This window comes from Neofelis nebulosa, chromosome 2 (genome assembly GCF_028018385.1).
Source record: "Neofelis nebulosa isolate mNeoNeb1 chromosome 2, mNeoNeb1.pri, whole genome shotgun sequence".
Lineage (NCBI taxonomy): Eukaryota > Metazoa > Chordata > Mammalia > Carnivora > Felidae > Neofelis > Neofelis nebulosa.
The window spans coordinates 83,304,012-83,331,594 of NC_080783.1; the positions used below are offsets into that span (position 1 = coordinate 83,304,012).

At 36.2% G+C, this 27,583-nt stretch overlaps 1 long non-coding RNA gene and 1 pseudogene across 1 annotated transcript; one reads left to right on the forward strand and one right to left on the reverse strand.

Moving 5' to 3' along the window:
* The first annotated feature begins 16,850 nt into the window (after positions 1 to 16,850).
* LOC131503722 (uncharacterized) lies at positions 16,851 to 18,559 on the forward strand. The gene is made up of 2 exons (XR_009257542.1): positions 16,851 to 17,929; positions 18,312 to 18,559. It is a non-coding gene; the product is annotated as an uncharacterized LOC131503722 (long non-coding RNA).
* Positions 18,560 to 23,270: 4,711 nt separating this feature from the next.
* Positions 23,271 to 23,793, reverse strand: LOC131490542 (large ribosomal subunit protein uL24-like; annotated as a pseudogene).
* Positions 23,794 to 27,583: the final 3,790 nt, after the last annotated feature.

Genomic DNA, 27,583 nt, shown 5'->3' on the forward strand with positions numbered 1-27,583 from the left:
TGGTCTCTTTGGAGCGTACATTCGCAAGATCAGTGGGAGCCCAAGAGGAACAGGAGCCTGAGGCAGGGCGGGTGGCCAGTGACTCCGACGGGCGTCTGCGGCACCCTGTCTTTCCTCTGGGGGGACGCCTCGTCCGCACGGAGGCGCGGGCGAAGCCGGGGTGAGCCAGTCCGAGCGGAGCTCAGTGCGCGCGAGGTGGTGTCTGTGCCCCCAGTCTTAGCTCCGCGTCCCAACCCTGTAGCTACTGCTTAAGCGTTTTGTCTTTTGGCTAAAAAAGAAGTGGAAAAACTCGTGGAGGATGGGCTGTCAACCCGGTCAGGATATCCATGGCAGTTATCACCGTGTGCAATTTGAGTGCATTCCCACCATCCCACCATCCCTTTTATACACAAAGCATTGTGTTGAGAACTCTTCTCCACGTAATAGGTTCACAAATACTTATTACGTGCCGAAGAGGAAACCTGATTTCGATCGACATGTTTGATGGTCAGACAAGTATTTACTTTTTCAAATTTTAGTTCTTTTAGGACTTATTTTTACCCCTTAATACGAGTTGATGGCTTACAAGGTGCTGTGCTAGAGGCACGGAATGGATCCTAAATGCAAAAACAGGATCCCTACCTCAAGGAACTCACAGTATTTGCTATACTTGAAGTTGGCTACAAAATACAAACTTAAAACAGTATTAAAGGTACTACCTTTCTCATTTACCACACTTTAGCGAGCTCCGTGAAGGTAGGAATCTTACGTCTTCTCCATTTTATGCCTGCACTCAAAGTGTCTAGCATGTGATAGGTGTATAATTGTATGGATGACTAGGGGATTATTGCCTTTTTCTTAAGTACAATATTCTTGCGTGTATTCTATAAATGTGGGGGGTTATTAATAAAGAATAATAAAGCAACTGTACTGTACGGCTAACTCATGTTTTACTGGCGGTTTACTGATTCCCACATTTTTCCCACAAAGCCAAGCCTTCTCCCTTGTATTCACAGTGTTTTATTTTTCTCTTCCTCTAAATTACTCTATATTTCTGTCTATTAAGTTCATCCTGTAATTATCTGCCCATTTCTACAACTTGTCAAGGTTATTAGTAATTATTGTGACTCTTTAAACTCTCTCCAAGATTTCCAGTTCTCAAGTTGTGGTGCTCAGAATTTGACTGATATTGTGCAAGAGTTAAGAAAAGTCCCAAGTTGGTCTTCAGGGTGTCTAAATGATCTCATATTATGTAATTCTCTGAACTTTATGAGCTGGTCAGAGGAATAAATATAAACCTTCTTGCATTCTCCAGTTGCACTAAAAGTTGCCACTAATGTTTCTGGAAGCGAAGAGTGTATTTAATTCATTCAGGAATTTGATGTCGGTTATACCCTGGATCAGGCCTCACTGTTGTCTTATCTCTGCATCACTTCCATATTTCTTGAGTTGTGAAATCAGAGCAAGTGGAATAACTGGAATAACCAGTAATAGGACTAAAACTTGAAAATATATTCCTTATCTAACCACCTAAATTTGCCAGTAAAAGAATGTAAGAGAAGGTGGAAATTATTTTTCTGTTGTATGAAAGAGGAGCAACAAGTCCACGTACTCACTAGAAGACTATTCTTCTCTAATAAAGAGTTTAACCCCATGGGAGAAGTTATTAATATCCAGTAACAGTAGTTACCTATTTTGTTCCTAAAATCCCCCATCCTCTGTATATTTTTAAAAATTCAAAAATAATTTAACCTAGTAAGACATGAGAGAATGTGACTAATTCCCACTGGAATTCCAAAGGTTAAAAAGAAGACAAAGGTAGCTGCAGCTAACCCTACTGCCCCTCTTTCTTTCCTATTTCTAGAATCACTTTTTGTTAATCTACATATCCAACACCTCCCTAACAGTGCAATCTGCACAAACTGAAGAAGAAAGGAAGGAAGGAGAAGAAAGGGAAAGGAAACATGAATTCTGGTCTGCCAGAGCATTAGACAATTATGTATTAAACATCTTTAGCTAACACCACTCAATCTCCATGCCTGAGACCTGGTCTTCTATTCACTCTAATGCTGGAATTTCAAGTCCAGAGTTCAGACAAGAAGTTCAATTGAACTGCAAGTTTTTCCCAGCTGGAGGAATCTTGAAAGGCCAATTCAATCTAGAAATTCAAGTGTATGTTGGCTAGATGAGGATACAGAGGTAAACAAGTGTCATAGACTGCTTCCAAAATAAAGGACAATTGATTTTTTATGCTAGAAACTCATATGGCTCTAAAAGGTATGGAGTAAGTTTAAATCTTCAGCTCTGAAATAGAGCTGGAATTGAATTAGGTCAGATTTGAACGTACCTTTGAGATTGGGTGGTATGCCATATATTGTGAAGAAACCCACTGTAATGTACTCACTTGCCTTTGGACATACCAACAGCCACATATAAATTAAGCATAGACATGCCAGATCTCTCTTCCTTTATCGTCAGTAAAATGACTAAATTCTTTGGAGTATGAAGGATGTTGAATTTCCCTAAGATGAAGGATTTAAAAATATTTCTGCTGCTTTCGATATACTCTAAAAGTATATATTTGTGTAACTATGTGAAAGTGTACTATAAAGGTACTATAAAAGTCTTCTCCTGTGTTCAGATAACATGGATGTTCCTGAAGTGGCATAAGTAATGAATTTTTCATATACCAATGCTGTAAAGCATAGTACATGGGGAAAATCTTGGTAACTTGGTAAGTCAAAGGAAGGCAAATAATAGCATATCTTCTATGAACATTCTCCTCTCCCTAAATGCTCAAGGTAGAAATGAAATTCCCCATATCCTAGCTTTTGCTACTGCTACTCCTCTCTTTTTACTTAGATCTAGGCATAGCATTGCAGTATGTCAATGGTGGGGTGTAAGGGGAGGAAATAATGAGAAGAATATAGATGTGGGAATGGACGTGGGACAAAACATGAAGGCAGAATATTTTAAGGCAGGAAAATGAGTTAGGAAAGTTAGGAAATACTAGCTGTGGTGGAAATAATGTATCCAGCACTTTGATAAAAAGGCTATACTAACCGGTAGTAACAGAATCCTCAACAACCAACTGGTTCTTGTGTAACATCCCAAGGGTAAATTTTGACTTTTCTCCCACTCTCATGTCCTTCAAAATCCAGAGGTATTTTCCCACCCTCCAATTTATATTCATGACTACAGGGACTTAGTTTTCTGTTTTCATAGTTTTATAACTTTTTTTCAACTAATTTTCTAACTTTTATTTCTAAATTGTATGCCTATGTTATACATCTTATGGCTTTTATTTTGTTTTCTATTTTACTTCTAATGGTTTTCAACTCCTCTTTCTATAACAAAGGCTACATGTGCTTTGAGATATAGTGAATAAATCAATCCCAATGACCCCAGTCATTCATTCAAGTTGGAGTAAAACAACACTACTCAAAAATGCAGTTCTCAAACCAGCGTTGGCTCAAACTCTTTGTTATGATCTTCAATGCGATTGGCATAGACATTGACAACATTCAATTAAAAAGTTTTACAGAAACTTAAAGAATAATGTTAAGTCTGTGGAAGTTAAAAATAATTGGGCTTATATTTTGTTTTTTTATTTCGTGTTTTTAGTAATTTAGTTTTATTGTATTTTATAAAAGTCTCATAGATGGGAAAATCACCATAGATCATTTGAAAGGACTGGAGTGGAAAATAGGCTATATACCTAAGACTGTCTCAAAAATAGTGCTTTCCATCCATTTTAACAAATGTTTAAGATCTTAAATAAAGCTTTGATGGTTATGGCCCTAAAATTGTCTCTAATGCAAGACTGCATAAGAATCAGTCATTTTCATCACATTGTCCATCTTTATCTGTGGTATTCATTTATTCCACAAGTAATTATTAGCTACAGGATCTGTCCTAGGTGTTGGTTGTATAATGATAAAAGAAGTGGATATCATCTCTTCCCTCATTGAGCTTACAGTATCATAAGGAAGATGGAAAAATAGCAAGTAAACAAGTAATTGTCAAGTGGGAAAGATTATGTATAAAAGCAGACAGGGTGCTGAGATAAGGAAGAGTGGTGGAACTGGAGAGGAAAAAAGGCATTATTTAGAATAAATCAGGAAGGACCTACTAAGGAAGTCGTATTTAAACTGAACCCACAAGACGAAAAGGAGATAGCCATGAATCGAGCTAGTTAAGGAGGAACAGTATGTACAAAGCCTATAATGTATTCCAGAAATTGAAAAGAGGATCTCATGGCTATGAAGACAGTGGTATGAATAAGGAGAAACAGGAATTCAGGCCCCAGACCATGTAATATCTTATAGACAGAAGTAAAGTCCTTGGATTTTATTCAATGTGAAGCATCAAGCCATTGGACAGTTTTAAGTAAGGGAGTTCTAGCTTAGGTCTTTAAAGATTATTCTTGCTCTTATATGGAGAACAGGTTGTAAGAAATTACCAAAGAAAGCAGAGACCAGTGAGAAAGGTGTCACAGTAAGTCAGGCAAGAGATTATGGTACTATGAACTAATATGGAAAGAATCAGACAGATTCAAGATATAATTTGGAAGAAGAATCAACAGGATTTACTGATGAATTGGATGACTGCTACTTTTTTCTTAAGCAAAGGAGCAGAGATAGTGTCATTGGTTGAGATGGTGAATATTTAGAGGGAGAGATATAGAAAAGGAAGCAGAGAGATGAATAATGAAAGAACTCAATTTTGAAAATGTTAAATCTGAGATGACCGCAAGGCATCTGAATAGAGATGTAAAGTAAGTAAGCATTTGGATGTGACTGAAGTTTCACGGAACGGCAATCCTACAGATAACAAATTTAGGAATTATCAGCACATAAAAGGTATTTAAGTCCATGGGAATGAATAAAAGTGTTTAAGTAGAGAGGGGACAGAGAGAAGAAATTTAGCAAATGGAAGATAAAGAGCCAGGAAAGGGGATGAAAAAGTAACAGCCAGAGAGATGAGATAAAAACTGAGAAAGATGTCATACAGATGATTGAGTTCTACCTTGGTTGGGTTTGTTAAGTAAGTGATTTTTGAGTAAAAGAAAAACAAGAAAGTTATAGGAATTGTATTGAAACACTGAATAATGGAATTTGAGTTGGACAGGAGAAAATGCAATCTAGAAGAGGCTGTTGTGGGTAGAGTTGTGACAGGAGCAATGGATTAGAAGGCTGACACCATTTGGACTCATTGCCTTCTGGCTGATATTTAAGCAAGTGAGCTAGGATAGGAACTATTATCTAAGAATATGAATTCAAGGTTTTGGAGGGGAGTTGTGTCTGTGATGACAGTGGCCAGGGAGTTACCAATGCAGTGATAGAAAAAAATTGTGACTGGCAGTGGATTCAAAATTGGATGTTAAAGCATCCAGTGAGCTGAATGGGTCATTTCTAAGGAGGTGGAAACTACTTAGAATGGTGACAAATATTAGACAAGGGAGTAAAAACATTAAGACTTCAAGAATACAGAGATCTTTCTTGGAGGCTATTAGATGACAGCATTCCTCAATGTTATCTCCAACAAGACAAATGGTTTTCAAAGTGTTTTGTTATACATACTTACTTGATTTTCATTACAACTTTGTTAAATAGGTAGCCTTGATGATATTATTGCCATTTCATAGATTAAAAAAAATGAGTCTCAGTCTAGTACCAGTGCACTAGAAATAGTTATAAAGAGATACATGGTAAAGAAAGTCAATTTATTGTCCTCTATTTTAAATTAAACTCAAATTTGTGAAAAAAAATTGAGGGTGATTTATTAAATTTTTAAAGGCATTCTTTTTAAGGCTTCCTTTCAATGGCACCTTTCCTATATACAAGTATTTTGAAAATTTCTCTGTATTAAAAAAAAAAAGATTATCTTTACATTTTTTCAAAAGCATATATTATGCAAAGTAAGATAAAGTACCAGGCAAAGGAACTATCCAAATATTTGCTCCTTTTTATGATATGGTGAGAGCATTTTTAAAAAAAAATCTGTGCTGAGATAAAATTATCATAAAATTTAACAGTAATTATTATTACAACTCCATTCTAGAGAATTATAAGAAAATGAAAAGAGTGGATGTAAGTTTATTGTTATTGTGTGTAAAAGTGAATTTTTGCACTGAGGCAATAGAGAGTAATACATGTGTATGACAAATAATACTCTTTACAATTAAAAAAACAATGGGTAAAGAAAAATTATTTTTCACTTTATTTCTAAAAAATTTTTGTTTTCTCAGTCTAAACAACACTGGATTTTCCCATCTGTTTAAGCATGCAAATTAAAACACTTAGCTGCACTTTATTGTGCTTCATTTTAACTTAGAAGAATTTTAATCAAAGCAATACTGAGGCTTTGGGGGGAACTGAATTGTAGGAACACTTGTAGTAATTTTAACTGGTCAAAATATATTGTACGCATTTCTTTATATTCAAAATTAGTTATTACTACCTACTCTTTCAAATAAGTGATCATTTTATCCCATTTTTTAGGTGAACAAATACAGAGGTTAAATGTTTTGCCCAGGGACATAAATTGAATCAGTAGTAGAAGTAGGATTATAACTCCAAACTACTGACTCAAAGCTTAGTCCAATGAGCCATGCTGTTTCTCAAGTAGTAAGCATATTAATTGTCCCTCCAAGCAGGAAACCGAGCTCTAAATGGAGCATGTCCCATCCAGAAGACCTACACAACATAGTAAAGAGGCCTATTTCTTTCACTTGAAAACAAAAAAACAAAAAAAATAAAAACAACTTACATACTGAAGCGTCGGACTTACCTTTCTGTGGAGAGAAAATATATGTTATGAATTCAAAAAGTAATACAAAATATATGTTACAGAAAGGCACTATATTTTATACTTATAAAACCAATAGAGTGTTTTAATTTTGTTGTTCAATACTGACATTAGACCTGTAATACACAGAATGCTGAATTTGCAGTATTAGACTAACACCTACATAATTCAGGAATCCATTTTCCCTTTGTTATTTAGACTAACCATAGAAAAATAGCAATTGTACAGATTTTATTTAATATTTGAATAAATGCCTCCCTGACTCATTTTTCTTATTTCAAGTTCACCCAGGTACATACTTTTTCTGACTCAGTTTTAACTCTGCAGTTTTAAAACCACAAATGAAAGACTATATTGAAAGTAGAGATTATGGAAAATTGCAAATTAAAAGTGAATGATTCAACTTCCACTTCTAGCTATGATAGAATAGCTTGTAATATTTTAACTCTCCTGTTGAGAACAACCATTTAAAAATAATATATGCAACAACTATTTGGAGTCACCAGAGAAAAACTAAGGAAGCCAGTACCAGGGAATCCAAGATCCCAGAGAGGAAAAAACTGTAATGAATTGAGCCCCACATTCACCTCAGCTTTTCACTTGTGTATTGGCAGATTCTTGGCATGGGTAATAGAAGCTAAGAAGAAGTGTCAGCCTGGGCTTATGGCAATCTCACTGGGTTAGGGAGACAGATGCTGTAGTTTGAGGCTACCAAGGTGATTGTGACTTGAGAGACTAAGATACATGAATTGAGAAAACCATAGAGGAGCAAACCCGAACTTATGTACAATGTCCCCTCAAGGCATGTGCTGACTCCTAAACTGTGCAGGGTAAAATGCAGAGAAACTAAGTGCAAAGGAACAGCTTGGATGTTAAATAGCTGAGCAGAGATTTTCACAGCCTTGGAAACCTTGGGAGACAGAGATGAAAATTTAGAAACCACCAAGGTGCTAGAGCCTAAGTAAACACCTCAGGATTTCAGAAGAGAATCCAAGAAGGCTACTTCTTAAAAATTAAAGGCTATATTTTAAGAGTTAGAACAAACTGAAAATCAATAAGGCTAACAAAATCTGAAACCCAGCATTGACTTGAGTAATGTGCTCAGTCCATATGTTATATGACTGGAGCATATCAAATCCTTTCAGGATAAAAGATAACTTCATATAGAATCTTTGCAATTTTTCACACATGATGTTTATCATCCAATTTAAAAATTGCCAAGCACGTAAAGAACAGGACCAAACAGAAATGCTAGAACCGAAAGTTACAAGAACTAAAACAAATTGAAAGATGAGTTAGTAACAGATTAGGCACATCAGAGAGAATAGTAAAAGTAAACTAAGAGAGAAGTATAAAATATTCAAGTTTAAGTATAAAGATTAAGAGGAATAAAAACCACAGAAGAGAAAATATGAGTTATATGAAACAACATTTAAAAGTCTGATATAACAGGGGAGACCAGGTGACTCATTTAGTTAAGCAACCAACTCTTGATTTTAGCTCAGGTCATGATCTCATGGGTCATGAGTTCGAGTCCCACGTCGGGCTCCACACTGTCAGTGTCAGCTTAGGATTCTCTCTCCCTGTCTCTCTGCCCTTCGCCCCTCTCAAAATAAATAAAAGTTTTTTAAAAGTTTGATATACCAGTAATTGGAGTCCCAGAAGAATAGGAAAGCATAAACTGAACAAAAGCAACATTTCAAATCTACTGGCAACTAATTTTACAAAACTGATGAAAGATAGCAGGTCATGAATTCAAAAAGTTCCACAAACTGTATTTAGGATAAATACAAGGAAGCTACACCCAGAGTATTATAATCAAGCATCTGAAAAACAAAAATAAAAGGAAAATATCAAAAGTAGTCAGAGAAAAACTTTTTAAGCAACAAAGACTTCAGCTGACTTTTTAATAGAAACCATGGAATCCAGAAGACAATGGAATGACATTCTTAAAGTTCTGAAAAAACCAAAACTGCCAACCAAGAACTCTATACCTATAAATATACTCAGCAGAAAAGAATGTGAAATAAATTCATTTTCAGGCAAACAAAAGCAGAGAAAATTTGTTTCTAGTAGACCTACACTAAAAGAGAGTCTTAAAGGGATTTTTTCAGGTTTAAACACAGAACTGCAGGAAAAAAATTAAGAGAGAAGGGTAAATAAATGCAAATAATAGTAAGTAAATCACTGTGGGACTTAAAATAAGTATAGAATCAATATACGTGACAACACTAAAAGTATTATCCAAGAAGTCATAAAAGCACAAACTTAAAGTAGAATGCAATGAACAAAGAATGAATCTTGGCATTTCTTATTTTAGGGTGACTAATAAAATAAAAAAATATATTACTAACAAGCTAACACATATATATATATCACTAACAAGCTAACATGGGGCAAATGGAATAATTAACACTTGATTAACCCAAAAGAAGATGATACAATAGGAAATATATAGTAAAAAAAGGTAGATTTAAACCTAAATACATCAATAATTACACTTAAGTACTTGGATTAATATTCCAATTAAATGACAAAGATGGTCAAAGTGGACAGAGAAACAATAACCAACCATATACTGCTCATGAAAGATATGACTTATATATAAGGACCATTGAAGATTAGAAGTAATAATATGAAAGATATAATGTGAAATGATAACCAAAGGAAAATGGTGTAATTGTACTCACATCAGGCAAAGCAAACTTTAAAGCAAAAAGTATTACTATAGAAAAACAGTGTTTCTGAATAATGAAGAATCAACCGGAATATAAACAAATTTAAATATACCTAATAACACAATATTAAAATATGTACATGATTATAAAATAAATATATTCTAATTTCCCCTGTGATTTTTTTCACCCTTTGGTGTTTAGAAGAGTGTTGTTTAATTTCCACATATTTGTAAATGTCTCAAAATTATTTTCTGTTAATTTTTTGGTATTTATTTAGTGAAGTATACTTGACATACAAGATTACCTTCTGTTATTGATTTTTAATATCAATCCATTGATGTTGGAGAACATACATTGTCTGATTTCGATTATTTCACATTTATTGCAGCTTGTTTTATGGTCTAACATATGGCCTATCCTGGAGAATTATTCCACGAGCACTTGGGAAGAATGTGAATTCTGTTGCTGTTGGGTAAACTGTCCTATAGATGTTTGTTAGGTCTAGTTGGCTTATATTGGTGATACACTTTTATATTTTCTTCTTGGTCTTCTCTCTTTATGTTCTATCCATTATTAGAAATGGGGCATTGATGTCTCACTGTTATTTTTTAATTGTCCATTTATTCAATTCTGTAAACTTTTACTTTGCATACTTTGGAGTTCTGCTGCTAGGTGCATATGTATTTAGAATTGATATGCCATCCTGATGAATTGACCCACTTTTTATTATAAAATGCCCTTCTTTGACCCAAGTCATCAGTTTTGTTTTAAAGTCTATTTTGTTTGATACCATTATACCTATTTTAAGTCTCTTTTAGTTACTGGGTCTCTATTACAATAACCAAAGAGACTATTCCCCATTCTTTTACTTTCAAACTCTTTGCTTCTTAAGTCAAATGTGTGTCTTTTATAGCCAGCATACAGTTGGGTCATTTTTTTTTTTTTTTTTTTAATTTTTTTTTTTTTTTTCAACGTTTTTTATTTTTGGGACAGAGAGAGACAGAGCATGAACGGGGGAGGGGCAGAGAGAGAGGGAGACACAGAATCGGAAACAGGCTCCAGGCTCCGAGCCATCAGCCCAGAGCCTGACGCGGGGCTCGAACTCCCGGACCGCGAGATCGTGACCTGGCTGAAGTCGGACGCTTAACCGACTGCGCCACCCAGGCGCCCCTGTTGGGTCATTTTTTCAAAATACATTTTGCCAATCTCCATCTTTTGATTCAAGTGCTTAATCTTTTCACATTTAATGTAATTGCTGGTAAGGTAGGACTTTTATGATTTTGTTATTTGTGTTCTATGTATTATGTTTTTTCCTTCTCAATCACTGCATTCTTCTGTGTTAGATATTTTCCAGTGTACAATTTTAATTCTCTTGTTGTTTCTTCTATTATATTATTGGAGTTAATTTTCTTAGTGGTTTCCATGGGGATTGCAATTAACATGCTATCTTAAAACAATCTACTTCAGATTAATACCAACCTAATTACAATAATATACAAAAACTTTGCTTTAGTTCCTTTCTGCTCCCCATTTTTGGTGTTATTATTAGCATATAAATTATATTCTTATGTATTAATGTCCATTAACAAAGTTTTATAATTTATGCATGTATCTTTTAATTCATATAAAAGAAGAAAAGCATTACAAACAAAAATGCATTTTTACTCTTTGTCTTTTGAAGTGTGACTATCATTTATATATGCAAGAGAATGGATCTCTTTATGTTCATCATACTTTGAGTTGGTTGAACTTCCTGGATCTACAGATTAATGTTTTTCATCAAATTTGAGAAATGTCTGTCCACTGTTTCTTCAAATATTCTTCTGTCTCTTTCTCTCTCTTTTCTTCTGAGACTCCCATTATGCATATACTGGTACTTCTGATGATGTTCTGCAAATCTGTGAGGGTCTGTTCTTTCCCCCCCTGCCCCCAAATCTTTCTGTTTCTCAGACTGGACAGTCTCTATTGACCTATATTCAAGTTTGCCAATTCTACTTTTGCCAGCTCAAAATTTATTTATTTATTTATGTATATATTTATATACATACTTATATACTTATATATAAATATATATTTATATACTTATATATAAATTTATATTTATATTTATATATATAAATATGTATACATATACATGTATACACATATATTGTATATATATGTGTATACATGTATATGTGTATATATATATAGTTGATATTCTTTATTCTATTTTTTTAATGTTTATTTTTGACAGAGAAAGAGAGAGCATGAACAAGGAAGGAGCAGAGAGAGACAGAGACAGAATTTGAAGCAGGCTCCAGAGTCTGAGCTGTTAGCACGGAGCCTGATGTGGGGCTTGAACTCACAAACCTGACATCATGACCTGAACCAAAGTCGAATGTTTAACCTACTGATCCTCCCAGGCACCCTGATATTCTCTAAGTCATCTTTCTCATATTTCTCTTTAATTCCTTAGCTATGATTTCCTTTAGCTCTTTAAACATGTTTATAGTAGCTGATTTTAATTCTTTGCCTAGTAAGCTTAACATCTAAGATTCCTCAGGGGTAGTATGTATTAACTGCTTTTTCCACTGTATATGGGCCATAACTTCCTGTGTCTTAGCAAGTCTTGTAATTATTTTTTGTTGTTGTAAACTGAAATTTTTATGCAATATAATGTGGTACCTTCATACCACAGGGGTTATTGTTGTTGCTATTTGTTGTTGTTGTTTTTAATGACTTTCCTAGACTAATTCTGTAAAATTAATATTTTTTGTTTTTTATATATATATATATATATATATATATATATATATATATATATATATAGATGTCTCTGCTTGGTGAGCTTAGTGGTCAGCTAATAATTGCAGGATGACTTTTTTATAAGTCTTGAAACAATAAGTGTCCAAGATTTTGCCAAGAGACTCTGTGTGTGTTTGTGTTGGGTATGCCTTCAGTGCTCTGGCATCTTATAAGTCTGCCTTAGCCTTCACTTCCTGTTTGCACTGGGTCTCAGGTTGGGCTAGAAATGAGAAATAGGGCCTTTTACTTTTTCTGAGAGATGCATACAGCCCTACACCACCGTGTGGCCTTCTAGATCCCTGGAAATATTTTGGAGCTTTTCAAAGCCCACTGTGCATATCTGATTCCCAGATTTCCCTTTAAAAAAAATTATTCATTTTTGAGAGAGAGAGAGAATGAGGGAAGGGCAGAGAGAGAGTGTGACAGAGGATCTGAAGCAGGCTTGCGCTGACAGCAGCAAGCCCAGTGTGGGGTCGAACTCACAAACCATGAGATCATGACTTGAGCTTCAGCTCACTCAACTGACTGAGCCACCCAGGCACCCCCAGATTTCCCTTTTAAGTTTTTTTCTGTTTTAGGTAGCTGTGATGTTAAACAATTACCACTCACTGTTTTGGACAATGCCTTGGGGATAGAGCCCTCTTCACCGAGCAAACCCTAGTTCAGGTAAAATAAAGGCAAATATTATGAATGGCGGCTGTTCCAGGGAGTTGCTAGATGGGTCAAATAGTGACAATTGACTGGGGATTTTTTGGGAGCTCCAAATTCATTCTCTCCCCTTCATTGTCTACTTGGGTGATTTTCATAGCTACTATGGTGTAAGGCTCCTGGGTTTCAAGGTTACGATAGACCTGAGGAGAGGGTAACCAGAACAGGGCAAGTTAAAATGCTGCAAAGCTTGCTGTTTTCACCAAAATTCAGTTATTTTTCTTGAATAAATGCTCTTTAGATTGTGCAAGTCTTTGCTTTATTTCTAGAAGTCAGAAAAAGTTAATTTTGACAATTTTTATGAATGTTCTTATTGCTTTTATAGAAGAAAATCAGAAGTCTTTACTCTGCCATTCCAGAAGTGCCTTTGTTTTGAGATTTTGTTGAAGTCAAGTAGTATACAGCAATAAAAGTAATGACTACTGTTTCATGCAACCACATTGACGAATCTCCCAGAAATGACATTGAGCCAAAGAAGCCAGACAGAAAGAGTACCTATTGCTTAGTTTTATTTATGTGACCTTCCCAAAACAGTTAAAATGAGTCTGTAGTGATGAAAGTGAGAATATTAGTTATCTTTAGGATGGTTAACTGGAATAGAACATGAGAAAATATTGTAGGATGTTGGTAATGTTCCATATCTTGACCTGGATGGTGGTTACACGAGTGAATTTATTTACTAAAATTCTTTGAGCAATACACTATGTGAACTTTATGGTATGAATGTATACTCTGAAAAAAAAACACACTTTAAAAACAAACAAAAGTAAATGGTTAACCTCAGTCCCTTTTTTAATTCTTGGATATAGATTCCCTCGCAGAGTGTTATGTAAGGAGTGAAAGTTCTCATATTGTGGTTAAGAGAGTCAAATGTGTACCATAGAGACATAGGAATGATTTGTTTCTTTTTTTTTTTTTTAATTTTTTTTTTTTTTACGTTTATTTTTGAGACAGAGAGAGACAGAGCAATAACGGGGGAGGGGCAGACAGAGAGGGAGACACAGAATCGGAAGCAGGCTCCAGGCTGTGAGCCATCAGCCCAGAGCCTGACGCGGGGCTCGAACTCACGGTCTGTGAGATCATGACCTGAGCTGAAGTCGGACGCTTAACCGACCGAGCCACCCAGGCGCCCCAGGAATGATTTGTTTCTAATATTATTGTTTCTTCTAATTAACAGAAGCATATATGTCTACAAAGCGCTGTGATTCTTAAACTGCTTTCACATATATTATCTTGTCATCTGTATAGCTATTGAAGTTGGAGGTCAAGTGTTACATTTTCCAAATGAGGACACTCAGATGAAGAATCAAAATCTGTGAATAATAGACTGAGGATTGATACCTTATGTGTCTGACTCTTAGATTATTATGCTTCTTTACCACACCTACAGTCTTCAGAGTTGCTCGACACCAACTTATAAAAATTAGATGTGTGTCAATGGTTTCAGAACTCTCTAAAATTCTCTTAAATCAGTTCTTAAAGTATGATATTAATTCTTGAATCTCTAGATAATCCCAAGATTCTAGAAACAGACAGAATTCTGAACTTCCTCTTTTAAGAGTCTCTGTGAGATACAAGAGTATTTATCATCTAATTTAAACATATATTTTGAGAGATTTCATAATGCTCGCTCATTAGATATCACATACTTTTTATGATAGGAACTCATCCGTTATTATACTAAGTTTCTATTCTGCAGCCTGTTGTTTCCGTGACTTCTACTCAAATATAGAATGATTGATTACAGTCTATGATTCCTTTCTTTTTTTTTTTTTTTCAACGTTTTTTTTAAATTTATTTTTGGGACAGAGAGAGACAGAGCATGAACGGGGGAGGGGCAGAGAGAGAGGGAGACACAGAATCGGAAACAGGCTCCAGGCTCCGAGCCATCAGCCCAGAGCCTGACGCAGGGCTCGAACTCACCGACCGCGAGATCGTGACCTGGCTGAAGTCGGACGCTTAACCGACTGCGCCACCCAGGCGCCCCTATGATTCCTTTCTAAATATCTGAGGAATATTAAAAACCATCTTCACATTAGTGATCATTTCCCTACTTCATTTAAGCTTTCCTCCTATCACTTCTTAAATATTTGCATATTTGTTGAATTTCTCCCTATCAGAAAATATCCTTGTCTTGTCATTTCATCTATGCTGTGAAGCTTTTTTCTAGAAAACAGTGCTCTGGTTAAGACCTGGTCAATGTTAATACAAAGATTTTATTGTTTTTATTGTTTTTGATATATCATGATTACTATATAATATTCTGCCATGTTTATGTAAATTTCTAACATCTATTTCTTTTACTTAGGTGATTTAATCTGCATTTGTTCCCTGAATTAAAGGTATTTGATTTGTGAAGATGTGTTTTCTTAAGTAATAGGCATGCCAGCTAACTTTGCATCTTTGGCTAGTTTAATAAGTATACTCTCAACATAAATCCTGGGATCACAAATGAGAATAATAAATAAAGCAGGGCCCACAAAGCTGCTATGTATTTGTGAATAGTTAGTAGAAAGCCTTAATTTGCTTTTCAGGCAAATGAAGAATAGCACACAAGTGAGAAAGTGCCATTTATAAAGAGAATAAGGGGCTTGGAATATTTATTTATTCTTTTGCAATTAAGTTCTAAATAGCTGATGAAATGCCACTCCAGATCCCAAACAGAAAGCAACTTTAGTTGGATTTTCTCTGCCCCTCATCTTGAGCAAAAAACTTAACTTCTCAACCACTTGAAGATTCAAGGGGGGGAGAGGGGCGATTTTTCTTTCAAATATCTCTCTACAGCGTCATACCCTTTTTACCTCCCTGGAGCACACCTTTCCCCTTATATCCAACCAAGATACAGTACACGGAATCTGTTCAGTCCCACAACTAATATTACTTTCCTCTTGGGCTTCAGGAAAAGCTATAGATGGATGAGGTGAGTTACTGGGGTACATTGCTTCATCAACTCAGAACAGCCTGAAAACAGTAACCTTTCTCTCCTAAGCCAGCTCAGTTCTTTTCATTTGATGCTCTCTCCTTGAGTCCAAACCATCAAAATCACTGCCTTTCTTCCTAGTTCAGACTGCTTCCATCCTCAAGCCGAGGGCAGATAAGCGCCCCCACCTTTTTTTTTTTTTTTTTTTTTTTTAGAAAACTTTATCCTTGAAGGCAGGGTCTTTTTCTGGCTGGATCAGTTTTGGGCTAAAGCTACCGTTCTTGTAGGCATCTGAGTATTAACCCTGTGTGAGGTCTTTGGGATTGAACCCACAGAAATCCCATGATCAACCTTCTTTCCTTTTTTTTTTTTTTTTCCAACGTTTTTTATTTATTTTTGGGACAGAGAGAGACAGAGCATGAACGGGGGAGGGGCAGAGAGAGAGGGAGACACAGAATCGGAAACAGGCTCCAGGCTCCGAGCCATCAGCCCAGAGCCTGACGCGGGGCTCGAACTCACGGACCGCGAGATCGTGACCTGGCTGAAGTCAGACGCCTAACCGACTGCGCCACCCAGGCGCCCCTCAACCTTCTTTCCTTTATTCTGGGTATGTGATATATGCAGAGATTGCCTGAGTTCAGCTTTTCATTATCAGCTGTTCCTACGTTTGTTCTTTCCCTTCTTTTCTCATGTTCTTTTTTACCATCCAGACCCACAGTTCCTTGAAAACCTTATTTCCTTGTAGCGCCTTGTCTAATCCACACCAGGTCCCCTCTAAACATATAAACAAGTTCGTCGACCCACCTCAGTAGCCCTCTCTTCCAGCATTCAGGGATACCATCATTTTGCTATCTCTCTACTTTTCTAATATTATTAAATACAGTAAAATTGGGGTGCCTGGGTGGCTCAGTCGGTTAAACGTCCAATTTCAGCTCAGGTCATCTCTGATTTTGTGAGTTTGAGCCTGGTGTGGGGCTCTGTGCTTGGAGCCTGCTTCAGATTCTGTGTCTCCTTCTCTCCCTGCCCCTCACCTGCTCACACTCTCTCTCAAAAATAAATGAGCATTAAAAAAAAACTTAAAAAATAAATAAATACGGTAAAATAATAGTACATTTTCTTCAATTATACTTTCATCTCTGTCTCTGGACATAGATCCAATTTGGGGGATGAGGCCAAGAGTAATTTAGAGGCTATCTGATAAAATGCACCATAGCAAAAGAGACTAAGAATATACTTTAATGTCTACTTATTTTAATATTTTGTTATAGAACGTGTTTGAAATATACCAAAGTAGAGGAATATTATATTGAACTCTCGGGTATCCATCACCCAACTTCTACAATTGTCATAGTCTGCTTATGTTTGTTATTTTTAATTTTTTAAATTTATTTTGTAAATGTTTATTTATTTTTGAGAGAGAGTGAGTGTATGTGTGTGAGTGGGGGAGGGTCAGAGAGAGAGGGAAACAGAGGATCTAAAGCGGACTGACAGCAGAGAGCCCCAGGTGGGGCTCAAACTCAGAAACCATAAGATCATGATCTGAGCCCAAGTTAGATGCTTAACCAACTGAGCCGTTCAGCTGGTTATTTTTAGAAGAAATGTTTTTGGTAACTATATTGTATTAATATTGCTTTCTCATGAATTATTATTCCCCATGACCAATCTGCTCTTTATTCTAAATCTAGTCCTGAAACCAAATTAAACACAGTTAAAAAAAAAAAAAAGTTAGGGGTAGAAAAAGAAAAACGAACAAACTGAATATAGTTCTTCTAATTCTAGCAGTATCTCTTTTGTATTATCTTTACCATATAAGGCAAGTTATGACATAAAATGTCTTATAAATTCTCAATGGCTAAAGGGGATTCTAGACTATTGAAGTTACTTTTCTTTCACCACACTAGTGTTGTAATGATTATCCTACGTTGTATTCTTTGGTGAACCTCTGGACAAAATTGAATCAGTTTCAATCCAGGCAGGTTGGGCCTGGGGATATCTGCAGCATCTACAAGAAGAGGAGAAGAAGCCTTCAAACAACTGTAACAGTGAGGTCTGGTTTATATCACTTCTGGATAATCAAACACTTTGACAAAGTTACAACAAAGAGTAGTTAGCCATGGTTGTGTTTCTAGATGAGGTGAATCAAGTGACAATTAGTAGAAACATGCTATGAGGATAATTTTCTTCATATCTTTATTGATGTCCTGGATAAAAGATTCAGAGCATATTGTCAGACTCACAGGGAGCTGAATTAAGTGGTTTGCTAATATCCTGGAATGGCGAGAGAAATGACTTGAAAGTTGATAAAATGTTAGTCTGAAAACAAAGTGTAAAATCAGAGATGACAAATACAAGGTGAGGTTTAACTTCAAAGAAATTCCCAAAAATTTATTTTGAAAGATAATCCTTCCACTCTACTTTTCATTTGACAGACTTGTACTAAAACAATTTTGTGGACAAAATTGAGGGATTTCAAAGATTAATGGCAAAATCAACAAAAGTAGAGAAAAATTCAGCCTACAAGAGGTTCCAGAGAGTTCCCTAGCTTCTTCCAGCATGTGAGGATACAATCGGAAGTCTGAGACATGGAAGACGGTCCTCACCAACCCTGCTGGCACTCTGAGCTCAGACTTCCATCCTCCAGAACTGTGAGAAATAAATTTCTGTTGTTTATAAGCCACCCAATCTGTGATATTTTGTTAGAGCAGACAAATGTACTATGACAAGGACAATGCTGAATGGTGTGTTTGTGTGTGCTTAAAAAAGGTTACAAAGAAGAGACTTAAAGAAGGACCCACTGTTTTGGGCCAAATTCCTTTTATCTTCAAAAAAACAACAAAAAAAGTAAAAAAACAAAAAAGTATTTTTCTTGGTTCTTTTTCCAAAGTGTGGCTTTCATGTGTACTTTTTAATAGAAAGGATTCTTTGGCAATGAAAAAGCTAGTCTTAATTGACTTCCCACTCTCCCCAGCAGCAAGTGACTTGCTGGTGACTAGGGCTGTAAAGGAACAGCTCCTCCTGGCAAGCATGGTCTTCCCCCCCCCCCCACCCCACACACTAAAATGTCATATATTCACATAGTGCAAAATTTTCAAAAAATGTAAAAAGGCATATAGTGAAAACTTGTCCTCTTGTCCTGTCCACCGTTTACACAGCTCTCTTTTCCGCACACACACACAGCCATAATTAATTCTTATATATTCTTGACAGATTATTCTTAACAGATTTCTTTATGAATTGACCAGAAAATATCAATATATAGTTGTATTCTTCCTCTTTTTATAAAAAATAGCACATAATATACACTGGCTTATATCATTTTTTTCACATTTAAATATACATCTTAATGATCAATACCAGAGAGCTTCCTTAGTTTTTTAAACCACTGTGTTTTAAACCACTGTGTAGTACTTCGCTCTGTAAATGTTCAAGAACTTTTTAACTAGTCTCCTATTGATGAGCATGTGAGGTGTTTCCAGTTTTATATTTCAAGCAATACTGACCTAGATAACATTACACATAATGTCATTTCACATGTGGGCAAGTATATCTGCAGGATAAATTCCTGAAAGTGTGATGTATGTGCAGTTTTAATAAACCTTGAAAATGTCTTTCCATCAGAGTTGTGCCACTTTCAATTCTCCCTAATGTATGAGGAGGGCTGTCTTCCTAAAAACAACAAAATGTGTTATCAAGCTCTTAGACCATTACCAAACTGGAAGCTGATATATCAGTGTAGTTTTAACATTTATTTCTCTTATTACCAGTGTACTTGATCATCTGTTTATGTTTATAAGCCATTTCTATTTTTTCTATGACATATATGTCATGTGACATATCTTTATGTGTATTCCTATTTTTCTAGTATGTGATTAGTCTTTTATTGGTTTCTAGTAGCTCTTCATATGTTAGGGAGGTTGGTATTTGTCTATGACAGAAGTTTCTCATTGTGTCTTTTATCTTTTGACTTTGTTTATAGTTTCATATGTTGTTAAATTTATTTTATTTTATTTTAATTTATTTTATTTTATTTTATGGATTCTAGAGTTTGAGTCAGAACAAACCTTCTCCACTGAAATGTTAGAAAGGAACTTCCTGTGCTTTCTTCTAATACTCACATGCTTTCATTATTTTGTATGTATATCTTCAATTCGTTTGAAATTTATCCTGGTTCTGCTACCTTGCTAGAGTATGGTATGACGTATGAGTCCAACATCTTTTCTTCAGATATTCTATCACCATTTATTGAAGTGTTTATCTTTTCTCCACTGATTTGAAATGCTATCTTTTTCATGTGGTGAATTGTAGTATGCATTTGGAATTATTCCTGGGCTTTGTATAATATTATATTGGTCAGTTTGTCTAATGATGAACTAATACCACTGTGATGTGTTCAGGTTTTATGCTTATGTTTTTGTAAGACATTTGATAATTTCCCCTCATTGCCCTTTCCCTCCCCCAGTTTTCCTTCCCATTTTTGATAATTTTTCCATAAAACGTCATGATCACTTTGCCTAGTTTCAAAAAACTCACTGTCAATATTTTGCTTTTTGTGCTCTTGTTGAAATTATAAATGAACTCAGAAAGAATTGACATTTTTTAATGTTCACTCTACCAACTAGATACATCTTCACTCTGTACAGAGTTTCTTGTGTGTCCTCCAGTAGGATTTTCACACTTCTTATTAAGTTTATTCCCCTGCCTTTAATCTTCTTTTCTTTTTAAAATGAGTACTTTCTTCCATTATATATTTATACTGTTTGTTGTTTTTATTTTGTATATTAATTTTGTGCTCCACTACTTTGCTAAATAGCTTTTCTAGTTGAGTCTCATGAGTTTTCCAGGTATATAATTATAATACCTTGCAGGAAGATTCATAATGGATGCTGATACAATCTCAGAAAGGACAAATATAGATACATTATGGACTCTTGGGTACTCTAGACCAGACTAGGTAATGCTCAGTGTTCAAAAACTATAGTATCATTTTAGAAGGGATGTATTGGAATGATGATTGTTTTAAAACAAATAATTCATTATGATCTTAATCCTAGTCATCATAATTGCCATCACACTTATATTTATAGAGAGCACTCTATTTGATTTTATCTATTTATTTATTTAAACAAATTTTTAAATTTTTATTTATTTTAGAGAAAGTGAGGACATGTGCGCATGAGCAGGGATGGGCAGAGGGAGAGACAGAGAGGGAGAGAATCTTAAGCAGGCTCCACGCTCAGCATGGAGCCTGACATAGGGCTCAATCCCATGACCTTGGGAGTATGACCTGAACCAAAATCAAGTCAGATGTTCAACTGACTGACCCACCCAGGCATGCCACAAGAGCACTCTATTTTTAAAAATTACTGATACAAAGCTACCAATCTGTTACCACTATTGTTATTACCAAACATTTCAAAAATACTTCTAAGATATTCATATAAGGCTCATGGAGTTTAACTCTAATACAGTATCATAAAGAAAAAATCCAGTTGTGTATGCAAGCAACTACCCATCAGTCCTGAAGTGGGATTTATATTTAAGTAGCTTAAATGAGTTGCTTTGTGTTTATGATGGGCACAGCAAATCCTCCTTGCTGGTTGTTAAACCCTCCTCACCTAACAATGATCTTCTTTGTTGATCTTCAGGGCATGGTGCCTCATCTGTTTAGTTTGGCTTTTTATTTGACTTTCATTGACTTTGCAGCCAAGCCTGTTTTCTTTGTTTGATATGTTAGCTCAAATATGTAGGTGAACTCAGCCATTCAATGATAGGCATATAATTTTTAAAAATAACATATACTAGATTTTGATGAAAGAATATAATTTTCTCTTGCAAATGGAGAAGAAATGTTTGACTTTATTTTATTTTTTATTTTACAGACAGCATGCAAGTGGGGGAGAGTGGCAGAAGGAGGAAGAGAAAGAGAGAGAGAGAGAGAGAGGGGAGAGAGTGAATGAATCTGAAGCAGGCGCCACGTTCAGCTCGGAGCCTAGCACAGAGCCCAACGGCGCTCAGTCCCACGACTCTGGGATCATGACCTGAGCCAGAACCAAGAATCAGATGCTCAACCAACTGAGCCACCTAGGGGCCCCCAAATGTTTGACTTATGAATAATAACTTGCTGTCTTTTAGAGGACTTGTCCAACTGTCTTTTACTAGGAGACACAGATGTCTGGTTGCTGAATTTCTGTTAGCCTTTTTTCTATACACAGTTCTCAACCTCAGATTAGATAGAGACAACTTTACATCTTCTTTAAGCACTTCCTAAGGTATTAGCACCCTTTAGTGCTAGTTTCTGAGGAGCCACAGCTGTCACCCAAGTCTTAGTACTGAGCTAGCCACAGTCAGATACAATGTGGTGTGTTGAAGAATCTTCTCATTTGAAGAACCTCACAAGTTGTGCCATATTTCCAACTACTAGGAAAAATGTAAACATATCTATTGGGAAGTATGTCAATGAACACCAATGATGTATAAGAGAAAAACCAAAGATTGTGAACATGTACATATGTACCTGTGGGTACTGAAATCCTGATTTGGTCTAGTAAATTCAACTTCATTGCCTTCTTTCTGGTATGGTTGAATCTCAACATTTTACCTCTCTTCTACAAAATTCTCTTTAATAAAGCCAAGTTATAAAATGCTTTTAAAATCCTAAAGTTTTATATAAATTTTAGTTTTCTCTGAGACATTAATTCTGGTGTAAAACCAGTGAAACTTATAATCAAATAATGTGAGGTATTCAAATCTTAAGGACTGCGTTGAGAGATGTTGACAATTAGAATATTCTCATCAGTAGGAGGTTTGTGTTGGCTCCAAATGTGGATTACTTATGTAAATGCCCCCTTTGGAACCTTTGTTTATATGATAGAGACCTTAGGGGATGTTAGAAAGGGTGTTTTCTTGTTTTATAGACTTTCTGATTTGTTAACATACTTGAAGTTTCAATATTCAAAAGTCATTCACGTAACCTCGTTTTTTATTTCGAAAAGTTTCAGATACTTACTTGTGAACGCTTCCCAAGAACATTTCGTTGTGTCTGGGGTGTACTATGACATTTACACTCTTTCACTTTCTTCTATGGATTATTTTAAAACATAGGGCTTTTCAAACATTGTACCTCTTTCAAAGAAAGAAGACTCAGAGAAGAAGGGGCAGAACCAATCCCAGGTTTTTTCATTGACCAACAAAAGAGCAAAGGAAGGCACTCTTCTCCTATTTTCTAATTGACCAAGATAGGAGAATTTTTTAATACTAAGGGCCCTAATTTTATTTCTGGAATTATTTGATTATCTCAGTTTGCTGATGCTAATTGATATCAAATCAATAAGCAGGAACTTGAAACAGTCTCTCCTTTTGTGCAGTGGGAGTGTGGGGCAGCTGGTGGATCACAGGAATAGGGTTGGGGAGTTGTTGTTGTTGTTACTGTTGTTCATTTGAGCAGTTGGTATTATGAAGATTGTATATAAGGTTACCTTATTTCTGCATCTTCTCAACTGTTTTGTCTTGTATTTACCCTTTTCCTCTCCCACTTGACAAGATTTCGCTTTACATTCAAAGATCTTTTTGCTGTGTTTGTCCTGTTTTAGCCTAGTGGTGATCACCTTTTAGGGCTGGTGCTGCCCACTTGGACAGTTGTGTCATTGGGTTCTGTTGCACATGTTTGATGTAGATGACACATTTCTTTCTATAAACTTGGACTACTTTGCCAACTTGCTGACCTTTGTTATGTCCTCATACAACCTGAACTGTTTCATCCTTTCAGATGGACATGGATGGAACATTGTACTTCTGTCTCAGCTCTTTGGAAAGAGGGAAAGACACAATCTTCCTGCAATGGTGGGAAGGTGTATTGAAATGTCTTTTATGGTTCTTGCTCTGGTTAGAAGTCACAAAGGGATTGAATTTCATTTTGGCTGCTGTTGCTTCAGCAATGGCCATAAAAGAGAAAAGAAGATGGTTTTTAGAGCAGTTTCTCTAATATAATCTCTTGGTCTGCTCAAGTGTATGGTTCTGACTTTCTAATCTCTGCTCAGCCTTTTGCCTGGCCTAGTCAGTGTTTTTCTTTTAAAAGCTAGGATGTATAATTTTACACATGTGGAATCCTAGTTAGGCATTAGGCACCCTCTTTTATTTTTTTTTAATTCTTTTAAGTTTATTTTATTTATTTTGAGAGTGAGAGAGAGAGTGCAAGCAGGGGAGGGGCAGAAAGAAGGGGAGAGAGAGAATCCCAAGCAGTAGAGCCCAATGCAGGGCTCCATCTTACTAACCATAAGATCATGACATGAGCCAGAATCAAGAGTCAGACACTCAACTGATTGAGCTACCCAGGTGCTCCTAGTTTCCCCCTTTTAAATGAATGTTTGATTTCATCTTTTCTATTACTGTTGTTGTTGTTGTTGTTTTAAGTTTAAAGAGGCATGTTTTAAGTCATATCAGAGAGAGGTGAAGCTCAGGCTGCACCCTGAGCAGGTAATGCTTGAGCAGAGACTTGAAGGAGGTGGGAGAGTGAGTTTTGTGGATACCTAAGGGAAGAGGGGGTGGCAGGTATGTTATCCTGAAACAGGGAGGCTAGTGTATCTGGAATGCAGTAGGACATGTACCTAGACAGACAGCAGAAGCTGAATCATGTGGGACCCTATAAGGCTACATGTGAGAACTTTGGGTGTCACTCTGAATAAAAGTGGAGCCATGAGAGGGGGTTTGAACAGAGAAATGACATGATGTGACTAATATTTAAAAAAGAAGCACTCAGGCTGCTCTACTAAGAGAAGACTATTAGATGGATGAGGGCCTAGGCTGGGGAAACCAGTGACGAGGCTTCTTTAGTGAATTGTAATGGCCTGGACCAGAATAGTAGGCAGCAAAGGAAGTGGTGAGAAGTGACTGGAATCTGGATATATTTTGCATATAGGGCTGACATAACTTTTTGAAGGATTTTTGTAAGGTGTGGGAAAAAAATAGGTGAGTAAAAGATGGCTCCAAAGTTTTGGGCCCAAGAAACTGGAGTTTCTGAGAGAACAAGACTGGAACATGAACAATTATTTGGAGTTGGGGTGAAGATGGCGATCCAAAGTTTGGATTTGGATATGTTAATTTTGAGATTAAAAATGTCTACTAGACTTAAAAGTAGAAAGGTTCACTAGGCCTACAAAGTCATGAGACTGGCTGGGAACTACCAGGGAAAGAGGATGGATACACACACAAGAGACTAAATCCTGGGTCCCTCTTGCATTAAGAGGTGCTGGAGATGAGGAGAAACTGTCTGATTTGTTGCTCACAGTGAAAGTTGTAGAGGAGTACATTTTGAGGAAATTTATATTCACCTTACTTCCCAATTCAAACCCTAAGAAAGTGGGGTATTTGCTTCCCAGACGTAACAAATATTGCGTATCTGTTGCTTAAGAAGCATAGAACTCTAGAAATGTTCAGAATTTGTACAGAAAGTAGACAAAGTCATCTCCACATTGGAGACACTAAAACCTCTAAAAAAATAGTATAGAGCTAGCATCAGTAAATTTAGAAATGGCTCATAAATGTGTCAAATGTAGGTAAGTGGAGTAATAGGCAGAGCTGGGAAGTGATAGCCAGTGTTTTTAAGAAGAAAAGCCATGTGGTTAGTTTAGAAATGGTTCGTGAAAGAGGTGAGCCTTGATCCAAATTTAGGAAGGAGAGAGCATGGATTTGTAGAAAGGAGAGAATTTCAAAATTGAGACAGGCCCATTAGCCACTGGATTAGTAGGACTAGTTTTTGATGAATGAGTCATTTCTTCTTTATTGTATCACTCAGGATCATAAGAACAGATGGCTCACCCAAAAAGAGCAATTTAGGAGAATATAATTAATGAACTATTTATAAAATTATAAGCAGGGTTAAATCAACAGGAAGGGCCAGGCTAGATTCTGTAGGTCCAGGGAACAGGCAAGGCAACTATGGTTGTAATTATAGGACAGGACCAGCTGACAGGGGCTGTGGTCTTCAGTGAAGGACCACAGGCACTGCCAACCTGTAATGTGTATTGGAGAGAAGTAGGGGAATAAATACCCAAATTCAATGTCCTTCCATTGTCTGATATCCTGTTGGAGCCTCTCATTAGCAAGTTTCAGCAAAAACTACAGGGCAAGCAAGTCTAGTGATGTGTTCCATACAAATCAGCCGCTTAGGGTACAGATCAGGTGGGGAGGGATGGGAAATGGATCCAAAGGACACACTGAGGCCATTCAGTACCCGTGTATCCATAAAAAAGTTTATAATAAGACTTTGCGAAAAGTCAAAGAATTGTGAGAATTTCAGCATCGGAAGACCTTTGAACAATTGTAACTTGAATAGTATACTCCCAATCTCCAATGTTAATTCTTTTTTTAAAAAAAAGTCATTCACCTTTTTTCCCCTTCCTTTTTTTTTGGGAGGGGGGCATTATTGTTTTGTTTGTTTTGTTTTGGCAAAGTTCTGCCCAAATTTGTTGTTCAATATTTATAAAGACCTTGACTTGCCTCTTCCTATTTAAGAAGAATCTGCTTTTAAACTGGGTACCAGGTTTTAAGTAAACAAGATCTTGGTTGGCTGTGCACTGTGCAGATAGTTTTTATCTTCAATATTGATACCCTAGCTTAACTTTTCTTCCTATTAGTTGTAATTGGATAACTTGTTACCAGATACAGGGGGTTAAAAGTCTCATGCAAGCAAAATAGTCACTCTGGAAATTGTCATTTTCCCCCTTCCATACGTTTCTTGTTGACTCCAATATTTACAACCATTCTCCTTATGACTTTAAAACCTTCTTACCATAGACATCTAATGAACATATTTAGTCCAACTATGTAAGTACAGTTAGTAAGATGAGGTAGAGGCTAAAGAAAACATCACAAAATTATAATGTTAAGGATGTGTACACTTATCTTGAAAATTATCTTAGAACAAACTTAATAATCTATTAGGAATATACATATCACTTGCAAATATCCATTATTTTCTCCCACAAGCATGTAGCTCTTGTTAAGGAGGGCTAACTCTCCCCTAATATCGATTTGCTCCTTCTTTCTTTAGTATTAGAATTCTCAACATTTAGCTGAGCACATGGCTGGCTAGATAAAGACTACATTTCCCAGCTACTCTTACTGCCATGTTTGGCCATATATTTTAGGATCTGGCCAATGATACGTAAGTAGAATCCAGCCACACTAGCAAGGGCTACAAAAGCCATTTTAGACTGGGGATGAAAGCCCTGTCTTGAGAATGGCAGAATGACAGTGTAGAAAGTGCCTAGGTCCTCAAGACTGAAGACCTGCCATATGACCCCTCGACTGCTTGTACTCCAGCTCTTTTATGAGAAAGAAATCAATGGCTATTTCTTTGAGCTATTGTTCTTTTGGCCTTTGTGACAGCAGACAGACTTGTATCCCAGTTTACGCATGGCCCTTCTAATAGAGGCTAGTGTGCTAACTTGCAATGATAGTTGTCCTTTATTATCTGTTGATAGAGAACATACATAATGACAAAGAGGCGTTATAAATACAGGAAGATTTTAAATGGATTTTTATTTAATTAATCACAGCTATGTATATTTGAAAAACAATAGTACTTGCTTAGCTGAAATATATTGCTTAGTCACTCTACTGATAATGCTTGGACTGGCATATATATTTAAGGACTCTCTGTCAGATCCCTTCCCCAAACTACTTTTTGAAATCCATGGACTTA